The sequence below is a fragment of the Porites lutea genome, chromosome 3, assembly GCF_958299795.1.
Source record: "Porites lutea chromosome 3, jaPorLute2.1, whole genome shotgun sequence".
NCBI classification, from domain to species: domain Eukaryota; kingdom Metazoa; phylum Cnidaria; class Anthozoa; order Scleractinia; family Poritidae; genus Porites; species Porites lutea.
Window position 1 is genome coordinate 30,882,569 of NC_133203.1, and position 7,500 is coordinate 30,890,068.

The window sequence follows — 7,500 nt, forward strand, 5'->3', positions numbered from 1 at the left end:
AAACTGTTAAAAATGCAGGTATTTGACCTTCCGCGGTCAACTTTGAAGTTGCGAGTCGGACATAAAATTTAGTCCCTTCACCTGTCTAAACCCACAGTAGATTAAAATAAGCAGATAGAAAACCGTTTTGAAATGTTCTTACCTTATTATGAGAAGTAAAGGGCCGGTCCAAAGATCATTTTAGCACGTTTTTCCGGTCGTTCGTCGCTTGACCTCTGGTTTGTAACGTGTGCAATTTACACCTCACACCCGACACATCGCGTCAACTTTCGACGTCTTCAAAGGTCGAATACCAATCTTTGATCAGTTTTAGGCGAATTTTATCTTGATTGCATCTTCTTCGACGGCTTAGCCCTTTGTTAAACAATGCTTTACACTGCACGAAAGTATATATCTGACTGGCGCTACAACGACACAATGATGTCGACGCTGTTCGTCACGCAATACTGTCATGTGCATTTTCACGGGAGAGGAGTGGTGATGCTTGAAAGTACATGTAGTAGACCTAGAAACCCTTTATACACGACTAAAGAGTTTTTTTAAAGCCAGTTTATCAACGAATACTACGCATTTGCACGATGGCGTTACTTTACTACTACGCTCAGAATCCTTTTCGTATTTTCCTTTCATGTTTTTTTTTTAAATTTGGTAATCCCAGCGAGATCAAAAGCCCTGATTTGTACAAGAAAGCGAAACTCCTGAGGATTCTGGTCGTACCAGTAAAATGGCGTCATCGTGTCAATGGCCTTTTTCTTCTTCTTGCTTGCTTCATCTTTGCTAAACTATAGTTTCTACTTTAACCACTCTGGCACTCTACAATCTAGCGCTGTTGTTAGTTACGACATAGTAAAGATCGACAAAAAACTGAACCTGTTCGCACTGCGACAGAAAATAGAGTTTGGTCTTGGCAAAAAAATGGAAAATTTCGTAATTACCAAAACTTTAAAGATGCCTACAGCTTTTTGTCAGGCAACAAAATCCTCTGTTCCTTTTATTTTGACAGCTATCCTTCGTTGGGTCATCTTATTTCGCGAACGTTACCAATTAACATTATTGGTTACACTAAAAACTCGCGTGTCTCATTTGCGAACAGGGTTTCAAAAATGAAAAAGAAGCAAGAATCATTGTTGCAGGCGCTAATCAAAAGGGATATGCTGCTAGTTGCGACCTGTTGTACGCGAATTTTTGTGAGCGTAATCAGTTCTTGGTTTGTATAAAAAGGTTATCAAACTTTTCTGTACAGATGCTTTGAGACATGTGCCTTTTATTCGTTAAAACAGTGGTTGTTATAATCAAGAGTACCGAAGTCCCATTAAACACTTTACACAAATGTATAGTGATTGCGTTACGGGCGGGGGGTTACTCCCTTATATAGGCTATATAGGTGTGTGCGGCGCCAAAGGGTATGGTTTTTTAGCCGTTTTGGTCTAAAAAAAGGTATCAATTTCGACCAGTTTGGTCTGGATATGTTTTTTTAGAAAAAGCTACTTCTTCATCATTAGGCGATAAGACCATTTCCCTTTGGGTTCTAGGCCAACTGAGTACGTTCCGTAACAGTACAGTTTTGTATCCTACTTAATAAAATCGTATAAACATTGCCTTTAACATTGATCTGACCTAGGAAACTGATTATAAGGCAGGTCTGAAATAGGGTATTGATTTAAGGGTCAGGTCTGAAATAGGGTATCAAATTTTTGATCAGGTCTGAAATACGGTAGGGAAAATCACAGATTTTTGGTCTGAAATAGGATAAGGGTTTCAGGAGGCGTGCCGCACATCCCCACCCAATTTTTCGCGCGCACTACAAAAGATTGTGACGTCACAGCTCATGCAAATCCGACTTTTGCATGGGCTGATTTAGCATTAGAACGCGAACGTCAGTTGACGACGGAAGAGCGCGCGGAAAGGACTAAACGCGACTTTCGTTGCCAATTTGCTGCTCTGTTGTTTGATTTGCGCCCGCTGCCGTCAACTGACGTTTCCGTTTTGTTGCTAAATCAGCTTGAAGTTGTGTTTGCAAGAGGGTTTGTAGTAATGACGTCACGATCTTTCACGGTGCGCGTGCTATTTACGCGCTGGCACTTTGCTCTTTATCTTCGAGATTATCCTCGTCATCAATAAGCAGATCGTTCCATTCCTCTTGTATTCCTACTATTTAAGAAAGTTATGAGGAGGAGAGAGGGCAATTGTTTGATATTATGGCCAACGGGGTGAGTGCTTATTCAGGGACGGGCCCTTATTTGAGGGTGGGCCCTTATCGAGGAAATACGGTACACAGATATGTAACAGGTTAAATAAAAAAGAGTTAAAATGAACACACAGTACAGACCGCCAAACGCGTTAAGATGCATTTAGCCAAAATAGAAATACCGTTTGTTGAAAGGAAAAGTTAATAAGCGCCTCCCTTATTAAGCGCCCGCCTTCCTATATAAGCGCCTCAGCTCTCCTTTTAGCCGAAATTTTAAATAAGCGCTGGGGCGCTTGTTCGAGGAAATACGATATTTACATAGCTTGCAAAATATAACGAAGTTTTAAAGGGCTGTCTAGTAACACCACCACTACTATGATTCTAAGAGAATTAGGGTTGGGAAATGACCTTAATGCCAGAGGTCCCTAGACTGCGACTGCATGCTTACGTTGGCCGTTTGCTACTTCACCCTTCTCCACCCCTCTTAATTGGATTGCGTGACTTACAAACAGCTGCCTGCAATTCAAGATGTGAGCACAGGCATTTTTGTGTCATTCTGTTGTAGCAGTCAGATGTAATATCTGGTAATACTTTCAGATACTACGTTCTAAACTATGTTTAACAAATGACTGAGCTGTCGAAAAAGATGCAGTCGTCTTGAAAAGCCCCGAAAGTTGATCAAAGAATTGTATTCGTCCTGTAAGGACGTTGACAGTTGGCGCGGTGTACAATTACACGTTACAAGACAAAGTTCAAACGACTCCATAATCGGGCTAAAATGGCCTTTGGACTCGTCTTTTACAGCATATTTTAAGGTAAGACCATTTCAAAACGGTTTCCTATCTGCTTATTTTAATCTACTGTGGGTTTAGACAAGTGAAGGGACTAAATTTTATGTCCGACTCGCAACTTCAAAGTTGACCGCAGAAGGTCAAATATCTGCATTTTTAACAGATTTTGTAAAGCTCTCGCGTCGCTAGTAATCATTTGCCCAAAGAAATTTTTACAGGAATCTGTAGACCATCCTTCTAAGATTCAACCACCAGCAGCTTAATAGATTTGAAGGTTTCGCACATGGTGAAAATTATGTTTTTTCAGGCATTACTTTTACTGAAGTAAATTGTATGCTTTCGAAATTAAATTATTTTGTATACAAAGAACAGAGCACTATCTCCCCAAATCATTTAACTGATATTTAGAAGTTGTAAAAGAAGGCTGTGATGTTTTAAAGACGGTAGAGTAATTGGTTTTTGCACGCGAGGCTTTCAAACCCATGTAATAAATGAGCGCCTCAAATGACGATTTTAACGGATTTTACTTATTTGCATTTATCGCTGAAATAAAAGGATATTTCGCCGAAAGAACTATACAGTGGTTTTAGTTATACCCTAGCCTATGTAACATTAAAATATGAAAGAAATCGAATTTTCCACCCTTGCCGCGAAATTTTGAATTTGTCTGATTTTTACAGACAGGCGCTCTTAAAACCTTAAGAACTGACCGCATTTTAAATACTTTTAAATAGGGTACTTAAACACTGTTTTGAGGTCTATTTGAATTGTATTTTGGGCACACAGCACTCTGACTATAAAAACAGATTATCCATAAACTATTTGAAGTCTGCTTAAAGTCATCAAATGCTTACCTTATTGTAAATACTTTAAAGTAGTGTACTTATAACTTATTATTACTAGGGTGCAATACTGTAATGTCTTTTGGGAGACTTATACTCAGACTATAAATAAAAGTAACAATTGCACAAAGTTAATTTTTAAGCCTTCATCGTGTCACGAACTCATAAATGACTCAAAACAAGCTGTCACATATTGTGGACCGGATTCTCCTCCCAACAAAGTTCGAAGCTGAGCGAAAAATTAAATCTAAATTAAATAAAAAAAGAGAAGAAAATTGGGAATAGGTTTTAGCTTTGACTGACAACACGTAACTGTGACAGTGTTCCGATAAAAGATCTATCCGTTCCTCACTGTTCATTACCTGCAAGCTGTCTGCGAAAATCTCCGCGTAGATTTTAGCCGTGATTCAATTAATGCAGTTACGGGACTTTCCATAAGTTTTTTAAAAGAAACTTCTTAAAATCGCATTTTAATTTCATATAGAAATTTTTTCACATACAGCCGAAGCCGCGGGCCGAGAACCGGATGCACGCGGTCAACAGAGGTTTATCTAAAATAAGCCCTTGAAATTACATAATAAATAAATTATCCAAGCTAAGATCTCACCTCATATATATTGCATCAAGAAACAAAGCTCAGATATGAATAAACTCCGACATATGGTTATCTTTCTCTCATAGATTATTCCGCACATGCATGGCATATTATTTCTAAGATGTCACGCGCGACTGAAATCACGACTTCGCGCCGCGGTGATGTGACAAATGCACGTGATAAACAAACCGTCCTTTGTCCTTTGCTCATTTCAAATTATTGTATCGGCGGTTGCTGTGATGGCGGGTGCGCTTGATTTTACTGTTTGTTACGATCTTACAAAAGTATACATTTCAACTCTGCGGATTGTCTGAACACGTAGATGTTGCATTTATCACGGATCAAAAATGGGTATGACTCCTCAGCGACTGTTATGTACTTTGAAAGGATCTGGTTCAGTTTCTCTCCGAAGCACGCGGTCTTGTGCTGTCTTGTGTGTTAATCCAAGAGTCTTCTGTTATGTGAGTATTATACACAATATATGCATAACATGTTACTAAGACGCTTAAGTATACGCCATATGAGAAACAAATGAAGGGTAGTAAACATTTATATACTCCCGCCTGTACGGCAATTTTAGTTTTTACAGGGTTCCATGCTCAGCCTCGCTGTTCTCAGTCACTTGATGTCACGTCACCGACCTCTTTCATGCTCGTGTAAATTTGATGGTGTTATTCTTATGTTGTTCTTTATCAGCCAATAATTAAACGTTCAGGCGTATTCTGCAAGCTTCTGATAATAATTGAGTAAAGCCGTGAATATAATAAAAAATGTAAGTTACATGTATGTAGATTATCATTTACCGGTAACGTAACGCAATACTCTTTTGAAGCGGAAGATTGATAGCCTGTGTACCGACCCCCTTCCCCTCCGATTTTAATTGAGGGGAGGGAGTTTGTACACAGGCTAAAGATTGATTTCAGCATTTCTGAAAAATTCCATAAGAATTTCCCGAGAATTCGTAGGGAAATCAACGTAAAGTAATCGGCTAAGAGATAATTCCGGTGAAATCCTAGCGTAGGACTGTGTGGAGAAATTTCGCAGAAGTAAATCTTGCTTTTTCTGAATAATTTTCGACGGTTTTGTATTCATTTTATTTCATGAATTTAAATGGTATTTTCATCCTGTTTTTGTACTGTTTTTATGCTCTTTCGACCGATTTTTGTACTGTTTTCAGACAACTCTAAGGCTATTTTCTTACAATTTTATACTGTTTTTGCATTTTTGCATCCTATTTTTGATGTATTTTCACAATATACGCGTGCTATTGCTTTTCTTCCTCTGTGGTATTTTAATACTATTTTCAAAGTATTTTTATTGTATTTGCAAATACGATTATTTTACTAAATTTCGAAACCCATTAAAAAGCTATTAAAATATATTTTGAAGCATAACATTTTAATAGCGTTTTAAACAGGTTAAAACACCTTTAAAATCAGTCGAAAAATATATTAAAAATATATTTTTGGACCTATTTTAAACCTGTTTTTTTCAAAATACGTTTAAAATTGCCATTAAAAATAGTTTTAAAATAGTATAGCAAATTAAAATATGTTTCTGAAACTGTTTTTATCCTGTTTTTATTCCGATTTATAAGATATTTAAAAACTATTTTAGACCTGTTTTGAGCCTTGCAAAAGCCCTGGAATTTTTTATATATTTTAAACGAATTTAAAAATACATTAAAAATTATTTTTTAATAACGTTTTAAACAGGTTAAAACACCTTTAAAAGCAGTCGAAAAATACATTAAAAATACACTTTTCACCCTATTTAAAACCTATTTCACAAAACAGGTTAAAAACAGTTTTCAAAAATAGCTTAAAAATACATTCAAAACAGTGTTGGATTTGGTAAGGGTAAAAACAGCCTCCAGGCACCAGATTCAAAATTTCTTGGATAGTGATTTTCCCATCAGCAAAACACCAGTTTCCAGTGCCAATCTCACCATGCGCAGTATAGTATATCATAGGTTTAGCCTTTCTGCTTAGGCAGTCAGCAAATAATTCGCGAATACTTTCGAGAGCAACAGACTTGGCTAATTTCAAATTCATTAGGATGTTAGAAAACGTAGCTTTGACTAGTACCGTATCTTGCATATTAGTTAAATCATGGGAAACCCCTGGAAGAAATGTACCACTTCTGTCGCCAGGAGCATCTCGAGTTCTTCTTTTAGAAATAGCGATGTCATCTGGTGGATTAGATGCTCCTGAGAGAAGTAACCATCTTGGCTGACAGGCAGTCAGTTGCCAATCGGACCACAAGTCAATTCTTCCAACAGTGGGTCCCTGTGCGATTGCAGAGCCAGCAAAAATGGTCATGCCCTGGACAATAAAAATGAAAAGTCCAGAAATGAAGGAAAAGAATAGACATTAAATTTTAAACGAATAGTTTTTACTTCAATACAAAGCGTGCAACTATAAATGTAAGAAGTACAAGGCGCACCAGTCAGACCTCTTTTATGAGTGGGAATCAAGAAAAAGGCAATCGTTTTGATCCCATAAATAATTTTAAAAGGTAAATGTGCAAACAAGCTAAAGACTCAAATTAAATGACCAAAGTTTATCCCGGTTCCCTTAAAAAAAGGTAAGGTAAAGCAGCCATACGTCGATAACTGGTGACAGTAATAACTGATAAACTTGAGATCGACTGTGACCTCATTTTACCCCCCTCTCTCCATCAATGCTCCGTTTTAAAGGTATTTAAAATATTGTAGTCAAAGCTACACAGAAAGCAGAGAAGTTGAAATAAGGATGCGATGTCACCGGGATCGAACTCGGGACCTCGCGCACCGAAGGCTGCGCACCAACTAACTGTGATACCCTTGCTCCTTCCAATGGACGGGATGCTAGTCCCTCGCAGAGTTACCCGCAGAGAGACAAAGTTTTGTAAAGTTCCTTGTCTAAGGGAAACAACGCGACGGGCGAGGCTGGTTGCAGCCCGGACCACCAGATCCGGAATTCGAGGCCTCACACGCCTCAACATAAATAATGCAGTGGATTGAATAATTCAGTTGTAACTAATTAATTTAATTATAACTAGATTGACACTTTTTTGTTTTGTGTATTTTCAATGATGTCAGTT